The sequence below is a fragment of the Vulpes lagopus genome, chromosome 1, assembly GCF_018345385.1.
Source record: "Vulpes lagopus strain Blue_001 chromosome 1, ASM1834538v1, whole genome shotgun sequence".
NCBI classification, from domain to species: Eukaryota; Metazoa; Chordata; class Mammalia; order Carnivora; family Canidae; genus Vulpes; species Vulpes lagopus.
In genome coordinates this window covers 1,105,145-1,123,298 of record NC_054824.1, presented here as the reverse complement: position 1 = coordinate 1,123,298, position 18,154 = coordinate 1,105,145, and the positions used below count along the sequence as shown (strand labels likewise).

At 47.8% G+C, this 18,154-nt stretch overlaps 1 pseudogene; it reads left to right on the top strand.

Annotated features, from left to right (window-relative positions):
- The first annotated feature begins 12,774 nt into the window (after positions 1 to 12,774).
- Positions 12,775 to 13,485, top strand: LOC121471771 (annotated as a pseudogene).
- The last annotated feature ends 4,669 nt before the right edge of the window (positions 13,486 to 18,154 follow it).

The following is an 18,154-nucleotide window of genomic DNA, read 5'->3' as shown; positions in this document are numbered from 1 at the left end:
CGCAGCGTCCCTAAGCCCGTCCCTAACTGCCCACCCCGCAGCGTCCCTAAGCCCGTCCCTAACCGCCCCCCCGCAGCGCATCCCTAGGCCCGTCCCTAACCGCCCACCCCGCAGCGTCCCTAGGCCCGTCCCTAACTGCCCACCCCGCAGCGTCCCGAGGCCCGTCCCTAACTGCCCACCCCGCAGCGTCCCTAGGCCCGTCCCTAACCGCCCACCCCGCAGCGTCCCTAAGCCCGTCCCTAACCGCCCACCCCGCAGCGTCCCTAAGCCCGTCCCTAACCGCCCACCCCGCAGCGTCCCTAGGCCCGTCCCTAACTGCCCACCCCGCAGCGTCCCTAGGCCCGTCCCTAACTGCCCACCCCGCAGCGTCCCTAGGCCCGTCCCTAACTGCCCGCCCCGCAGCGTCCCTAAGCCCGTCCCTAACTGCCCACCCCGCAGCGTCCCGAGGCCCGTCCCTAACCGCCCGCCCGCAGCGCATCCCTAGGCCCGTCCCTAACCGCCCACCCCTCAGCGTCCCTAGGCCCGTCCCTAACCTCCCGCCAGCTGCGCCCTGCAGTGGTCCCTAGGCCCCTCCCTAACCTCCCGCCAGCTGTGCCCCACGGCCCGTGAGCCCCCCACACACTTCCTGGTTCCCCCCCGTTGGGGATCCGCAGGGGGCCTCCCACCTGCCCACCCCAGGGACACCCGCGCCCCCGCCGGGAGCCAGACCCCCAAGCAGCTGCGAGCCCCCACCGCTGCACAAGCTGGCTCCCCGGGGACCCTGCTCGCCCCACCTGCCCAGCACAGATTTCCTCTGTGGAGTGGGGTCATTTTGCCCCCACTAGGGGCAGTTAACAGGGGACCTAAAGTGGCCAGATATCTGCTCCTGGACCAACGGCACCTGGGGAAGAACCACTGGGCTCCTACCTTTTTTCATCACTAGGCATGATTTTTTTTTTAATGGCTTCAAAATATATTTACAGTCTGGAGAAATACGAGAGCAGCTGATGAAAACGCTGAGAACCTGAAATGCTGCTTTTTCCCAGAGACATTTCGTTTCCCATCTCTCCGGGACTATTCCTGAGGCGCACGCAGACACACAGACCAGGGGACTGTGCAGAGGACAGGAAGGGTTCCTTGGCTCCCTCTGGCCTCCAGGTCTAGGGGATGCTCATGACCCCACCCTAGGACCTCAGGAGCTTGGCTCTCCTCGCCCCCCTTGCCACCGCTGTCTCCCACAAATGTGCACTCTGGACCCCAAGAGCCACCAGGCCCAGGTTTGGACAGACCCACAGGCTGCCGCTTTCCCTCGTAGAGACGGCTCCCGGCCCACGTAAGAGGTGTCACTTGTTTCTGTAGAAGACATTTATTATTACAAATCCGCCTCCTAAAAGCCGACCTCTGTGTGTTGGTGGAGGCATGAACCTGGCTAACCAAGCCCCAGCACAACATCCAAATTCCCGTTCTCTGACAAACAGTAAGGCCTTTTTAGCGGTCAGAATAATCAAACTGAAGGAAAGGGGGCAAAAACCCCCAGAGAACCATGGCTTTAGCCCCATCCGCTCCCTCCTACCTTGTACTAAAATCAGTTATTTACAGCGGACAGATGACTTGGCTGGAACAAGATCTCATTGCCAAATTCCCAGGTTTTTTCGACTGTCTTCGGAGTTAGAGCAGAAGTACCAATTTAGCAGGAAAAGAAAAGCCAAAAGCCGAGCCAGTTTTGGACGTCTGTTTGTGACATGGGACCTAAAATAGAATTCTCTACATAAGAGATAAATGGCAATTATATAATATTGAGAAGCCATAAGAATATTTTGTTTCAGACACAGTATTAATTGTAAAAGTGTGGGATTCTATTAACACCCCTGCACAGACATATAGGATGCTGGTCTTTCCAGAAACAGCTACAGGATATAAAAATGAAAGGAAATTTGGGAGCAACTGGAGAGATGGATTCAAGACCAATTTGTCAGGGCACCCGAGTGGCTCAGGAGGTGAGTTCCAGGTGTGACCCCGGGGTCCTGGGATCGAGTCCCATGTTGGGCTCCCTGCGTGGAGCCTGCTTCTCCCTCTGCCTGTCTCTGCCTCTGTGTGTGTGTGTGTGTGTGTGTGTGTGTCTCATGAATAAATAAATACAATCTTTAAAAAAACAAAAAGACCCATTTGTAAGTGGTGCTTGGGACTTCAAGAATTCAAAGTCTTTAAATTCGAATACGCCTCCGTTATGGTTACGACAGGCATTCCAGAAAAAGACAGTGGCCGACGTGCCCAGCACATCACCAAGCTAGTGAGTGACACTGAGGGAGCGGGGGACTGTGTCAGTCTGATAGCTGAGCCACGGACGGGAGGGAAAGGGCTTCTCTGTGTCACCAGCCCCAGAACTGCGCAGCCACCCAAGCTTGAAGGCTTGAACACGTCTTTTACTCTCCCCCTGCTTCCTCTGAGCTAATCAATCACTAAATTCTGCTCACTCTTCCTTTTCATTTATTCCACAAACATTTTTTTATTCCTTCTGAATGACAGCTGGGCACTGGGCCAAAAAAAAAATTAAAATGGAATATCCTTCCCTAGATTATTCCAGAGGCGTCCTGAGCAGTCTCCCTTCCTCCAGCTTACCCCCCCCCCCGCCCCCCAAAGCCACTTTCACAATAGTAATAACGATGCACCTGCTGGTAAAGAGTAGCCATCAGGCGCGGAGGGCTTTCTGTGTGCCGGCCCCGTGTTAAGAATGTCACAGATGGTATTCATTTAATTCTCAGAAAATAAAAACAGTAATACCTATGAGGAAGGTAGGGTTTTTGTTTTCAATTTCAAAGAAGAAACCAAGGCTTAGGGAGATTGAGTAACTTGTCACACAGCCACCATGTGGCTGATCCGTGAGTAACACCCTGGTCTCATTCCAGCTCCAGAGCCCGGGATGGTTGACTTCTCAGCTTTGAGGACTCTCAAAAGAAGCTGATGTCATTTTTCTGGGCGATACCCTTCAGGACCGTCCAAAGTATTTGGAATCAAATCTAAATTCTTTATCAGGACACATAAGGCCCTGCTCACCTCTGAGCACAAGGCCCTTCCCTGTTGTACACACGGCCTTGATGCAGCTTCCCCAAGCAACGCGCACTCCTGAAGCCCCCCCCACCCCGCCCATTTGCTTCCACCCTCCCCGCGCTCCCACCCCACCCTATGACTTCCTTGTGATTTTTCCAGGCTGAGTTCAATTGATACTTTCTCTGTCATAGTAGATCAGAGGCCCCTGCTCTGGTGCCCTAAAACCTAACACACACTTCCACTCGGTCACCTGTTGAATGGCACTTGGTTCTCTTACTTGTTTCCTTTCCCCACAAGAATCAAATTTCCTCCTCTGAATCTTCAGTGCTTTGTACAACACCCAGTAGGTAGGTGGTAACACTCCTCAAGTATTGAGGAAGGGAGGAAGGGAGGGAGGGAAGAACGAAGGAAGGAAGGGAGGGAGGGAGGGAGGAAGGAAGAAAGGAAGGGAGGAAGGGAGGGAGGGAGGAAGGAAGAGGGGGGCAGGGAGGGAGGAAGGCAGGGAGGGAAGGAAAGAAAGGAAGAAAGGATGGAAGGAAAGAAGGAGAGAAGAGAGAAAAGAAAAAAGGAAAAAAGAGAAAGGAAAATAGTGGGGCCCGGGTGGCTCAGGTGGTTAAGTGTCCCACTCTTGATTTCAACTCAGGTCGTGATCCCAAGGTTGGGAGGTAGAGCCCCTCGTCAGGCTCCATGGCCGGAAGCCTGCTGGACAGTCTCTCTTTTTCTCTCTGCCCCTCCCCATCTTGTATGCTCCCCCTTTCCCCCCACCCGAGGGAGGAAGGGAGGAGGAAGGGAGGAAGGAAGGAAGGAAGGAAGGAAGGAAGGAAGGAAGGAAGGAAGGAAGGAAGGAAGGAAGGAAGGAAGGAGGGAGCCTCCGGGGTGAGAGCACCGTACTCACACTTGAGAGCAGGGGTTGTGCAGGGGAGAAGCAGGGCTTTGTGGCTCGGGCCCTGCCCTCTGGCCCTTCCCTTCGTTTCCTGAGCCTGGGAACCCCCCCGCCCCCGGGCCAACCTCCTGGAGCAGCTTCCCTGCCGGCAGTAGCCCAGGGTCCCTCTCCCGGAGCCGAGCCGGCTGCGCTCCCACGGGAGCCATCAGATCCCCGCTGCCTGGAGGACTCGAGGCTGCAGAACTCGTGCCCTGCGGACCTTCATCAGATGGGTCCTTCCACGACGGCTCAGCCCGATTGCTTTCCCGAGCCTCTGACATGCTTTGTCTGCCCCCACCTCGGCCCCGCAGCCTCGTCATCCCTCTGCCTCACAGCCCCTCCTCTCCCTACAGACCCCTGCTCGCATTCTGAGCCCTGAATACACCCCACACCTCCCGAGGCCTTCCTTGTCCATCTCTGCCGAAGCAGTTCCCCCTCCGGTGAGTGTGTCTAGCCCGTGTACCCCCACACCCCACACATACACCCCACAGTCCGTACCCTATTTGCTAAAGCTGCAGCAGAAAACCCCACAGCTATTCAGTTTTATATCAAGACAAATTAATGATCTCCTACTCCGTCCGGCTAGGCCTTAGCCCTGCCCAACATTCCTTCATATGCCAGTCCGGGCGGCTGCTGCTCTCGTCGTCGTCGTCTCCTCGTGACACTACGGCAGATTGTCCACCACTCTCCTCAGCGTCCCCGTGGAGACCTCTCCCGCCAGTGATGACCCTGCTGCAGACCTTCACAGAAATTCCCGATCTATGCAACATTAACCGATTCAATTTCCTTTTCTTGCATCAAAAAGATGTATCCATATCTCTACATCCTTGTACTTTCTTTCTTTTTGGGACAAACACTTCTGCTTCTCTACCCGACACACAGCTTCTTCTTCCTGACTAACGGAATCTTGCTTTTCTCAGTCGTCCTTACAGCTAGACGTGGCCAGTAAAAAAAGTAAGCAGAGGTCGTTAGGTGGGGTTTCAGGAACAGTGCCTTAAAGCAGCTGGACTTAGCTGGGAGGTCAATTCTTTTTTTTTTTTTTTTTTCCTTTCCTCTTCTCTTTCTGCTTCCCTGGAACTTGGTTGAGACGGCTGGACCTCCAACAGACACCTTGAGCCATAAGGTGACCTTAAAAATGTAAAGAGCAAAAGATAAAGGAATTTGTGTCTCAGGAGTGCCTACCTCCAGACTTGTTTGCAATATGCAATATGGGAGAAAAATGATCTGCTATCTATGTAAGGCATTATTATTTGGACTTTTCATTATAGGTGCCTAAGACTAATTTTTTTTTTTTTATGATAGTCACACACACACACACAGAGAGAGAGAGAGAGAGAGAGGCAGAGACACAGGCAGAGGGAGAAGCAGGCTCCATGCACCAGGAGCCCGACGTGGGATTCGATCCCGGGTCTCCAGGATCGCGCCCTGGGCCAAAGGCAGGCGCCAAACCGCTGCGCCACCCAGGGTTCCAAGACTAATTCTAACGGACATGCTTTCAATGACAAAAAAAGAAAAAAGTGGTTAAATCTCACGTCTTGTGCTCTTGGTATTAATTCCTTTGTCGGATCTGATCTCATCAATTAGCTCTCTTCTTGCCTTTCTTGGTGGGTACCTTCCTCAAAGCCTATAATCAAGTTAAATGTCTCAAGCATTAAAAAGAAAAGAAAAAAAGGAGAAAAAAAGAAAACATTATTAAATCCTTTATCCCACTGGAGGGACCATCCTGCCTCTCTTCTTCCTTCAGCCACATCTCTCAGAGAAATAGTGAATGTTCCCTCTTTCCCATTTTTCTCTTCCTTCCCGCTCATAGACTGCAGTCTGGCTTTACCTCGTGCCACATCAATGAACTTGGTCCACTTGACATCACCGATATCTTGCCGTTTGTCAAATCAAATCACTCCTTTTCCATCCTCATTCCATTTGACCGCTCTTCGCTGGCAAAGACTGTTGTTTTAAGCATCTTACAAGGTTGTCTTCTTGATTTTCTCCTTTATTTAACAATTCTTTCTAGTAACTTGCTGGTTGCTCTTCTCCGCCTAGCCCTTGGACTGAATGTTAACCGGGCACCTGGGCTAGAACCCTTCGCTGGGTGTACACACTATTGGGTGGCCCTGCCCTCTGCATCTATGGCATCAGTTACTGATAACTCTCAAACCTCCACCTCCATCGCAACCTGATCTTTTGAGATATCAAGCCATATAGTCATGGTCTGTATAGAATGTTCCAAAGGCACCTCAATTTTAAATTCAACAGATCCAAAATAACCATCCACTATGATTTTCTCAAGACCTTTCATTTTTATGTATTCTCTGCCTCAAAGTCATGTCAAATCAGAACCTGAAGAAGCACCCTAAATTCCTCTTTTTTCCTTATCCCCCTAGCTGATCAGTGAACAAATTCTGGGAATTCAAACTGTTTAACATCTGCTCTCACTATCGACTTCCTCTCCACCCCGCTGATACTGCCTTAACTCAAGACATCCTTGGCTCTTTCTGACTCTCTAATAATCTTCCTCTTTCCAATCCCACGCTCCCCCAGCCATCCTCCACTCTGTAAGCAGAGTGATCCTACTGGAGTATAAACCTGTTCATATTGTGCCCTCTTAAAAATGCTTTGATGGAAAGAATAAAGTAGGAGTAATCAGTCTACCTGATATTCAACATATTACATAACTACAGTAATCAAGACTGTAAAGAAGATGTGGTCTATGTACACAATGGAATATTCCTCAGCCATTAGAAACGACAAATACGGGGATCCCTGGGTGGCTCAGCGGTTTCACGCCTGCCTTTGGCCCAGAGCGCGATCCTGGAGTCCCGGGATCAATTCCCGGGATCGAGTCCCGCGTCGGGCTCCCCGCATGGAACCTGCTTCTCCCTCTCCTCTGCCTGTGTCTCTGCCTCTCTCTCTCTCTACGTCTATCATAAATAAATAAAAAATAAATTTAAAAAAAAAAGAAATGACAAATACCCACTATTTGCTTCGACGTGGATGGAACTGGAGGGTATGATGCTGAGTGAGGTAAGTCAATCGGAGAAGGACAAATATTATATGGTCTCAGTCATTTGGGGAATATAAAAAATAGTGAAAGGGAATAAAGGGGAAAGGAGAAAAACTGAGTGGGAAATATCAGAAAGGAAGACAGACCATGAGAGACTCCTAACTCTGGGAAATGAACTAGGGGTGGTAGAGGGGGAGGTTGGTGGGGGGTGGGGGTGACTGGGTGACGGGCACTGAAGGGGGGCACTTGATGGGATGAGCACTGGGGGTTATGCTATATGTTGGCAAATTGAACTCCAAGTAAAAAAATATATATGTAAAAAAATAAAAAATTGAAGTGAAGAAAAAAAAAAGACTGTGGAATCGTCAGAAGAACAGACACACAGATAAGTGAAACAGAATACAGAACCCAGAAAGAGACCCCCACAAATACGCACAATGGATTTTGGACAAAGAAATAAAAGTAAAAATAAATAAATTAATTAATTAATAATAAAAAAAAAAAGAAAAGTAATTCAATTGAGGAAAGACAGCTTTTCCAACAAATGGTGCTGGACCAATTGGACATGCCCAGACCAAAAAAAAAAAAACTTTGACGTAAGTCTTATATCTGACACAAAAATTAATGTAAAGGATCATAAACATGAATGTAAAATGTGCGGCTATCAAACTTACAGAAAAAAATATCAGAGAAAATCTTGAGGATAAATAAAACTTTATTTATCAGAAATAAGGTTCGTAGACTTAACCTCCAAAGTACTGTCCATAAAAGGAAAACTCATAAACTAGGTTTTATCAAAAGTAAAATTTTTGTTCTCAAAGGACCCTGTTCTTAAGAGGAGGAAAATGTATGCTATAGACTGAGAAAAGATAAAGTATTTGCAGATCACATATCAGACAGAGGCCTAATCTCTCGAATATATAAAAGGAACGTTTCAAATTTAACAGTAATAGAACAAACAATCCAATTTGAAGGTGGGTACAAGACGGGAAGTAGACGGCGGACCAAAGGGAACATGCAGATGGAAGGTGAGCGCAGAGAGATGTTCAGCATCGTTTGCCATCAGAAAAGGCCAATCAAAACCACGATGAGGGATCCCTGGGTGGCGCAGCGGTTTGGCGCCTGCCTTTGGCCCAGGGCGCGATCCTGGAGACCCGGGATCGAATCCCACGTCAGCTCCCGGTGCATGGAGCCTGCTTCTCCCTCTGCCTGTATCTCTGCCTCTCTCTCTCTCTCTCTCTGTGACTATCATAAATACATAAAAAAAATTTAAAAAAAAAAAAAAAAAAAAACACGATGAGACCAGCACACGCTGACCACAACAGCTAAAACAGAAAATAAGGCGACACCGAGTGCGCGTGGCGAGGATGGGGAGAAGCAGCTCGCTCCTACGTGGCCGGTGCGGGTGCAAAAAGCCACCGTCCCTCTGCGTAACAGCCGGGCAGTTTCTCACAAAGCCGATCCTGCAACTGCCAGACGTTTCCTCCTGAGAAATGACAACTCGTGTTCATACAGAAACCTGGACACAGATGTTCTCAGCTGCTTTATTCCTAACAGTTCCAAACTGGCACGGCTGAACACGCGCGCTCCACGCCCCGCGGGACACCATTCGGCAGTCAAGAGGCCGAGGGGCCTGTACGGGCGGCACCTGCGGGGAATCACCTTCGGGGACAAAGCCCGACTGCAGAGACGACCTGTTGTGCGATGCCCTTATGGAACGACGAAAGACATCTTGAAAGAAAAAAATTTGCAAATCTACAATTACATCGAAACCAAAAACTTAATTCAAAAAAAGAAGGGCTCTTGCGTGGCTACTCGTGGCCTTGAGGACACAGGCGGTGTCTCAGAGGGCACAGGCCCCACCCGGCCTCCCTCCGGCCTGCCTCAGTCTACCCCGCTCTGTCTCACTCGGAGCCCTTAGGCCAAGGAGGGGAGCAGCTGTGGCGCAACGTCCGCCGAGAGGACTTACTGCAATGGTCCCAGCGGGTCTTCAGAGTCAGCAGTGAGTCAGGGCGGAGAGTAAGGCCTGCGAAAGCCAGCGACGGCCGCGGCGTGGCCCGGCCCAGGGCTGACAGGAGCACCGCGGGGGCGTCGGGCCTGCCTCCGGCTCCAGCTCTGCGCCACAGCACCGGGTCCCAGATGACACTGCCCCCCCGCAGCCCCCACCCCAACCCCAGCTGTCAGGCTTCGGGGGGAGCTTTCGCAACGGAAGATAGGCCGCGGCCTCCCCAGCTCCACGGTGCGGGAGAGTCCCCAACAAGACATCGAGCCATGCAAAACAGGAAGGAAAACCCGACCCCCCAAAAAATAAAAAAATTTAAAAATTAAAAACCGACCCCGCCAGCTTCCTTCCAAGCTCTCGGCCTCGCGTAAGCCCCAGCCGCGCCTGCTCCCTCACACAGGCCGACCTGGGCCCCAGGCCCCTTGCGCCCCATGCCTTCCCCGTGCCTCTCCGCCGCGTAGCCCGCGCCCCCAGCTGCCCCAGGTGAGCCCGGGGACCTGTCGGTACCTGTACCCGAGTCGGAGCAAGGGTCCGCCTCCTGAATCCTCTGCCGACCGCCGTAGACCCAGAATCGGCTCCGGCCTCCGTCGTGCGCCCACCACTACCTACGACCGTTCCTATCACGTCCCTCTACCTGCCTCCCCCCATGGGCTCCAAGCTCTTTACACACTGCCCGTGGCCTTCGTGTGTGTCCGATACCCACGTGGTGCCTGACACCTCGCAGGCACTGGGTGACACACGCCGCGGGTGACTACCTCAGCCCCACGCCGTGGATCCCAGGGCATCTGATCCCCGCCTGCAGGTCACTGTCGTCCCCAAGCACATGGCTCTGCCCTTGAACTTAAGCGTGTGTCCCGCATTTCCTTGCATCTCAAGGAGGATCTGGAATGCCGGCCTGCGCACACGGGACCTCCCTGCTTCCACCCTTGCTCCGCCACAATCTGCTCTCCAAACGGCAGCTTGAATCATTTTTATAGATTTTTACTTTATTTTCCCACAGAGAGAGCGAGAGTGATGGGGAGGGGCAGCGGGAGAGGGAGAGAGAGAGAATCCCAAGCAGGCTCCACCTCAGCATGGAGCCCAGTGCGGGGCTCGATCTCATGACCCCGAGATCATGACCTGAGCTGAAACCAAGAGTCGGACACTCAACCGACGGAGCCACCACGGCGCCCCCAAAATAATCTTTAAAAGTGTAAGTCGGGGGCGCCTGGGAGGTCCAGTCGGAAGCGCGTGCAGCTCTTGATCTCAGGGTTGCGTCTGAGCCCCACGTTGGGCGTAGAGATTACTGAAGTTCTTTAAACTTTCAAAAAATAAAAAATATAAACATAAGTCGGATCTGTGCTTGTCAACAGCTTTGGAAATAACTTCCAAAGGCCGTATCTTTAGGGCAATGCCCCGCTGGCCTATGTGCAGCCCCGTCCTCTCCCACCCCCCAGCACCATCTCCCCTTTCTCCTCTGGGACCCTGCGCTCCAGCCACCGCGGCCACATTTCTGAGGCAACAGCCGAGGCCCTTTCCTGACAAGCGACCTTCAGTCCCCTTTGTCCCTGTCGGGAGCGCTCTCGCTCACACCTCCACGCAGATGGATCCTGTAGTCCTCGGCCTGGCCCCTCAAGGAGGTCGCCCTCATCTCTGAACAGGGCTTCTCTCTTGCAGGGGGTGTGCTGTTGCTTGAGTGCGTCCCTCCAGACGCACAATGCTAAGGGCCGCCGCCCAGCCCGCCAGAAGATGACCTTCTTTTTTTTAATATTTTATTTATTTATTCATGAGACACACACACAGAGAGAGAGAGAGAGAGAGGTGCAGAGACACAGGCAGAGGGAGAAGCAGGCTCCATGCAGGGAGCCCAACGCGGGACTCGATTCCGGGACCCCAGGATCACGCCCCGGGCTGCAGGTGGTGCTAAACCGCTAGGCCACAGGGGCTGCCCAGAAGATGACCTTCTTTGGCAAAATCCAGGCTCCTCCTTTGGCTCCAGTACAGCCTGGTACCCCAGGGCCTTTATGGCTTCCGTCGGCCGTCATTCAGCCAGCTTCGGGGGACCAGACACAGGCCTGACACGGGGCAAAATGACCAGAGTCCCGTAGAAGCAAGTGCGCACCGTGACCTCTGTTACGGAGAGCTCACGCTAGCCAGGAAGACGAGGAGGAGGAGGAGGAGGAGAAGGAGGAGGAGGAGGAGGAGGAGGAGGAGGAGGAGGAAGGGCGGCATTAACACGTGAAGCACAGCAACACCTTCATACTAAATCTCTGCTTTCTCAGCCAAGGAGTACGACGATCATCTCAGACCAGAGGCAGAGAACCTCCCACGTTGGCCTGAGACTTGAAATTTAAGACAAAGTTGTGATGATCAGAAGCCAAAATGGACTCAAAAAAAAAAAAAAACCCCATGCTAAATTAACCTCAATTTCTTCCTTCGTATAGAACTGCGATGACAAAGGGGGAATGTTTCACTCGCAGCAGCACTTAGGAGACATCAAAGCAAACCTGAGGTTTTATTTCATTTCACTGCAACCGAGTGTCACCAGCTGACCCGTTGAGGGACAGTGAGGAGCCCGGCACCCCAATCCCCACTGCCCGTCCCCAAAGCGTCTCTCTGGCCGGTGACAACGGACCCTGTGGGCAGCAGCCGGCTCTGCGCACTGGCCTCATTCCGTCCCAGCTTCAGGGCGTGTTTTCGGCATTAAAGAGCAGGACCAGGACACCCCACTCCCCACAGTTCAGGAACCGTGACTGTTCCCTTCAGTGAACCCCTCCGTGGACTCCTTTCCTGACACGAGTTCCCCTGCTTGCTAGAAGATGAATTCAGCTTTGGAAAAGAACAACAACAAAAACCTCTTTAAAGCTCTTTGTTTCATTCTTTGGCGTGTAAAAGACATGAAATGGGCATAGCACATCGAGATTTCAGCAAAATTCTGAAAAAATAATCTAAAGAGATCTGTAAGGGGGACTAGGTAGAGAACTTGCTTTCCAAACGAGCTGAGCGCTCTTGCGTATACTGTCCCCGAGCTGCAGCCGATGTGCCTTTTCTAACATGCAAGTAGGCCCCCGTGGTGCACCCCGTGGCCTGTGCTTGCCTGCGACACAGAGACTTCACGAATCAAGGTTCTCATCTACTCAGCAGTCAAGTGCTCTCAGGACGGGCCCAGCTCGACAATATTGCAGGTTCAGTTCCAGACCACTGCCACCATGCAGCACCGCAATAAAGCAAGCCAAATTATTTGTTTGATTTCCCAGTGCATATAAAAGTTATGTTTACACGATGCTGCACTCTGTTACGTTTGCAAGAGCATTATCTCTTAAAAAAAAAAAAAAAGCAAAGCCAAAACCTTGATTTAGAAACACTTCATTGCTAAAAACTGCTAACCAGCATCTGAGCCTTCAACGAGTCATAATCACTGATCACAGATCACCGTAACAAATGTAATAATAATGAAAAAGTCTGAAATGTCACAAGAATTACCAAAATATGATACAGAGACACAAAGTGAGCAAATGCTGTTGGACAAACGGTGCCGACCGACTTGCTTGAGACAAGGGTGTCACAAACCTTCAATTAAAAATAAAGTCGGGGGGATCTCTGGGTGGTGCAGCGGTTTGGCGCCTGCCTTTGGCCCAGGGCGCGAACCTGGAGACCCGGGATCGAATCCCACATCGGGCTCCCGGTGCATGGAGCCTGCTTCTCCCTCTGCCTGTGTCTCTGCCTCTCTCTCTCTCTCTCTCTCTCTCTCTCTCTCTCTCTCTGACTATCATAAATAAATAAAAAAATAAAAATTAAAAAAATAAAAATAAAAAAATAAAGTCGGGTCCTGGGCACGGAGGCTTCTGGGAGCATAAAAGATGACAACAGCAGCTAGGCCAACTTTTGAACCTGCAAGAGGTGGGAGAGGAAAAGGAGGAGGTGATTTGAGCCAACTCTCACAGCAGTATTCAAGTAGAGACCTACTTTCTCATACAAAGATAAAATATAGACCAACTACTCAGGATGCTCCTGAAGAGGTTCGCAACCGTGACTTCAGGAGGGAGCTGGAAGAGAGAGAGCGAGCTGCTGCAAGAGAGAAAAATAGAGACCATCCAACAAGAGAACATACAACCTCCTCTTCGGTGTCAAAGAAGCCTCGGTAAGACCAGATTCCTGCTGCCAACCTTGATGCAGATGATCCTTTAACAGATGAGGAAGACAAGGATGAAGATTTTGAAGAGGAGAGTGATGATGATGACACTTGCAGCTCTTCTTGCAGAACTAGAAAAAATTGAAAAAGAAAGAGCTGAAGAGCAGGCCAGGAAGGAACAAGAACAGAAAGCTGAAGAAGAAAGAATCCGTATGGAAAACATTTTGAGTGGAAACCCTCTCCTTAATCTCACTGGTCCATCCCAGCCTCAGGCCAACTTCAAAGTTAAAAGAAGGTGGGACGATGATGTTTTCAAGAACTGTGCAAAAGATGCCGAGGATCAGAAGAAAGACAAAAGATTTGTAAATGATACGTTGCGATCTGAATTTCACAAAAAGTTCATGGAGAAATATATTAAATAGTGCAGTTTTATGTGCTTAATTAAAGACTGTAAGGTGTAAAAAAAAATAAGTAAAATAAATAAAAATAAAAATAAAGTCGTATCTGCAACCACAATAACGCGAAGCACAGTGAAACGAGGTCTGCCTATAGCCGCAAAATCCCAATAGCGTTAACAAAATCCTAACCCAGGGTCAGGGTACAATATCGTCAACTGTCTAATCAGTATTTTCCAATTAAAAGAGATGCGCAAGAGGTTTATTTCTGTTATCCAAGCTGTAAAAATTTTAGTCATTACCAATAATGATAAATGTACTGGCTCCAACTTATACATACATACATGATTTTATACAGAAACAAAAAAAAATCCTTATAATAAACTTCCCAGATTTAGAATTTTCCAATGTTCATGCCAAGTAATTGGGCATAAATTCAAGAATTTCCTGTTCATCTAGGCCTTTTTTTTTTTTTTTTTTTTTGGTCTCTCGATAAATAAGCAGTACACTTGGTATTCTTTTTTTATTTTTTTGACTTCGGACTATCACTAAGAAACCACATTCAGGTTTCTACTGTCCACACTGATGATTAAAATTCAATTGTCCTCATGTTTTTAAGCACTTTTTTTTCATTTGTTTCTTAATTCAAAAAAGAAAAAAACTACTGTCCTCATAAATTCCTACTATTTTGTTTTTGTTTTTGTTTTTTTGTATTCATGAGAGACAGAGAGAGAGAGGCAGAGACAAAGGCAGAGGGAGAAGCAGGGTCCATGCAGGGAGCCTGATGTGGGACTCAATCCCGGGTCTCCAGGATCAGGCCCTGGGCTGAAGGCGGCGCTAAACCGCTGAGTCACCCGGGCTGCTCCGTCTCTGTGTTTTTTAAAACTTTGTACAATTTATTCAATTCTGGGACACCTGGTGGCTCAGTGGTTGAGCATCTGACTTTGTTTGGTTCAGGGAGTGACCCTGGGGTCCTGGGATCGAGTCCCTGCAAGGGAGTCTGCTTCTCCCTCTGCCCGTGTCTCTGCCTCTCTCTGTGTGTCTCTCATGAATAAATAAATAAAATCATTTAAAAAAAAGTGGCTTTCTTTTCCTCAGTTGAAGTTCAACCATGAGTCATACCTTGTTCCCTGCATTTACAGGATGACACAGTTACAGGAACCATATATGTATATTTGGTTCACTTTAACACCAAAAGCCTATGATCTGTATGCTATGCTCATCTTTAGAAAGGAGCATTACAGTATGGCTAGTTGTACATATTTTTACATCTTCTCAACTGATCCTCAACATCCTTAAGCAATGGAAATTTCAGAATACCAACCTAAACGAGTATATATGAAGCAGGTTATGATTCCATTCTATAAGCCTAGCCCCAAATATGTAGAATGTGAGATGAACTTCCCTCTTCTCTACGTGGGCCTCCAGCAGAGGATCTGTCTTCAACCCCTGGAGGTCATCTGCTGAATCTCTGCTAACCAGTTCATGTCAAAGGCAATCAGAATTTTGTCCAATTACAAAAACACTCATCCTCTAATCTATCAAAAGCAATTGTGTATAACCCTCATGCTTTAGAAGATTAAATCACATGCTATTAATGGGCCATCTGAGGGAAGCATACTTTAGTGACTTATAAAACAGTAGCCTATCAAGTTATTTATTTCACTAGTCCTTGGAGCTTCTCTCTTTTGCATCCCTGAATCAACAAGTACTTACTGAGCTCCTACCACGTGTCAGGCACTGGGTTAGTGCTTGGGGATATAAAATTAAACAAAACAAGCATAGTCTTTCCTGTGTAAGGACATTATTGCAACCAAAAACTGTGACCTCATTAATATAGTCGAGGTAGAAGGAGGTAGAGATCTAAGTAAGATATAAATTCTTTTGGAAAGAATGTCTCCCTCTTTGAACACCAATAAAAAATAAATTTATTATTAAAAAAAAAACAGAACATAAAGACTCCTAACTCTGGGAAATGAACTAGGGGTGGTGGAAGGGGAGGAGGGCGGGGGGTGGGGGTGAATGGGTGACGGGCACTGAGGGGGACACTTGACGGGATGAGCACTGGGTGTTATTCTGTATGTTGGCAAATTGAACAACAATAACAAAATAAATTTATTATTAAAAAAAAGAATGTCTCCCTCTTTGACTTCCACTATAGTTTTCTTCTTCTATAATTTATTCAAAAACATATACTCACTGAACATTGCCCACAAGGCAGCAGGCGTGGTGGGTTGCTCTGGAGAATGCCGACATAAAAACAGATACAGAATTTGTAAACTAGTAGAGGAGACAGTATTAGACAAAAACTTACAGGAATAATTAATAGATAATGCTTGTTTACTAAGAGTCATGAAGCAGAAATACAAGCACTAAAGAGGACTATTGTACTCTATTCCAGACCAGAGTCTAGGTCTATGCTTGTTCATCTCTGTACCATCCACAAAGCTTGGAAAAGGACACTGAAAAACTGGCACTTAAATGAATATTTGTTGAGCGATTGAGCCCTGGATTTCAGAAGTAGGTCAGAAAATATCCCTCTTGAAAAGTGAAAACATTAATCAAAATGACTAGGTGTGGTATTTATTATCCTATTTAGGACTATTTCCAGTTCTCCTCTTCTAAGCATGTTGTAGAACTGTCCTTTCCTATCCTTTTGAGGACATGCATGACCATATTACTTGCTTTTAAGATTTTTTTTTTTGTCTATTTATTTGTGAGAGACACACAGAGAGAGGCAGAGACACAGGCAGAGGGAGAAGCAGGCTCCCGCGGGGAGCCTGATGCGGGGACTCGATCCTGGGACCCCGGGGTCACACCCTGTGCGCTCAACCCTTGAGCCCCCCAGGGGCCCATATGACTTGCTTTAACCAAGGAAATGTTATTAGAATTGATGTGTATCACTTCCAAGGAAAAGCGGAAGAGGAAGTGAGCAGTTCAATGCATTTCCTTTCCTTACGACAACAATGTTCTAGCCGAGGGATGATCTACTAGCCTCGTCCTCTGGCTGAGCACACCGTGGAGCAGAGCCTCACCCACCAGGCAGATACGTATAAGCTAATGGAGACATAATCTTGATTGTTTTAGCCTCAGAGATTTTAAGGATTGTTAAGGATCGTAGCCTTTCGCCCAGCCCTAACTGCCGGACAACCCAGATAAAGTCAGACACCTGTAGGAAGTGTGTGTAATGGGGGTGGGGGTAGGGAGGAGACACAGCTACAGGAATGTAGAACAAACTGCTGGTAAGATTAGAGAGATTTTGCTGCCCGGTCCTCAGCAAAAGACGTGCGGTGCTCCTTTCAAAGGGATCCTAGAAAATGTAATATGTCTGGCACGAGAAAGTTGATTAGCATTTGTGTGTATGCGACTGATAACTCTTAAAAGAGCGGACGAAAAAAGGATGTTGTCAATGTGTCTCTCTACTCTGATTTTAATCACCACTTATCATTGCAGAATTTTGGTAAGCATGAAAAAGGCTCCCACGCTGGAACCTGTCAGATGAAGTTACCTGCTGAGTAAACACTCGATTTCCTTGTCCAGATTCTGTATTCACGGAGCCACTTGTCTCTGTTTTGGATTCTGGAATAGATCTTATTAGCCCTGCCAAATATACCTGTTCCTAGGAACTAATAACTTGACACATATTTGATAAATCACTCTCCTGTGAATATAATTAGTATATATTTTATAAACCTGACCATTTGGGGATAATTTGATTTTTAAAGTTTCTAAATATACATTATTGAGAATGAGGCCCTACATCAGAGTCACTTCTACTAAGGTACCGATGCCCCAAAACACTCAGTCTGAAATGGCTGTCAGCCTTATGTGCTGCGACACTGGGTGCTGGAACACAACACTGTCATGGTCTTAACTAAAATAGCAGCCATGACTGGAAAGAGTTGTATAGGTTGAAGTTACAAGAAATAAGAAGCATTTAAAATAATAATATTGAGCTTTAAGTTAGACATGATGCAGGAGTCAAACTATTAAATGTTAAATTGTTGAAAGGACTGCTGAATTTTTAAAAATAATCTTTTCAAACTAGACTATCTTTTAACATCTAACGTATTTATTTTTTGACATTTGTAAAATATTACCATTTTTTGACATTTGTAAAATATTGCCATCATGAATATTTTAAGAATTGGTACTAGTGTTATGTATTTTATGGGAAAGGTACTATTTTTCTATGTTATACGATTCATAAGCTCAACCAAATTCTTAAGTATAATTTTATTATTCTCAAAATCCCATTTTCTTCCAGTTAAATATATTCTTAATTTCATACAAAGGAATGTAAGAGTGGGGCAAAAATTCATGTAACAGATATTTGAAATGCAATGAACTTGACTACAGAATTATCTATTCCCTTAAGCAATGCGTTTCGATAATTTTTCTCAGGTAACGCCATATGTACTTACTGTACTGGACAAAATTCATTGGAGGAGAAGTGTAGTCAATGATTTCGAAAACCGTAACTGGAACCAAAGAAATGCATTGGACTTCACATGAAACAAGATGCCTCAATACAGTAAAAGTAATGAAAAATAAATTTAGCACAAATCATTGTTAACAACATTAAGTAACAAAAACAGTAAACTTATTAAAGATGAAAGGTAAGTGGCAGTTAACTGATCATTTTTAAACTATTCCAAGAAAACCCTACAGTCTACGGCTTATTTTCCTTCGTGCA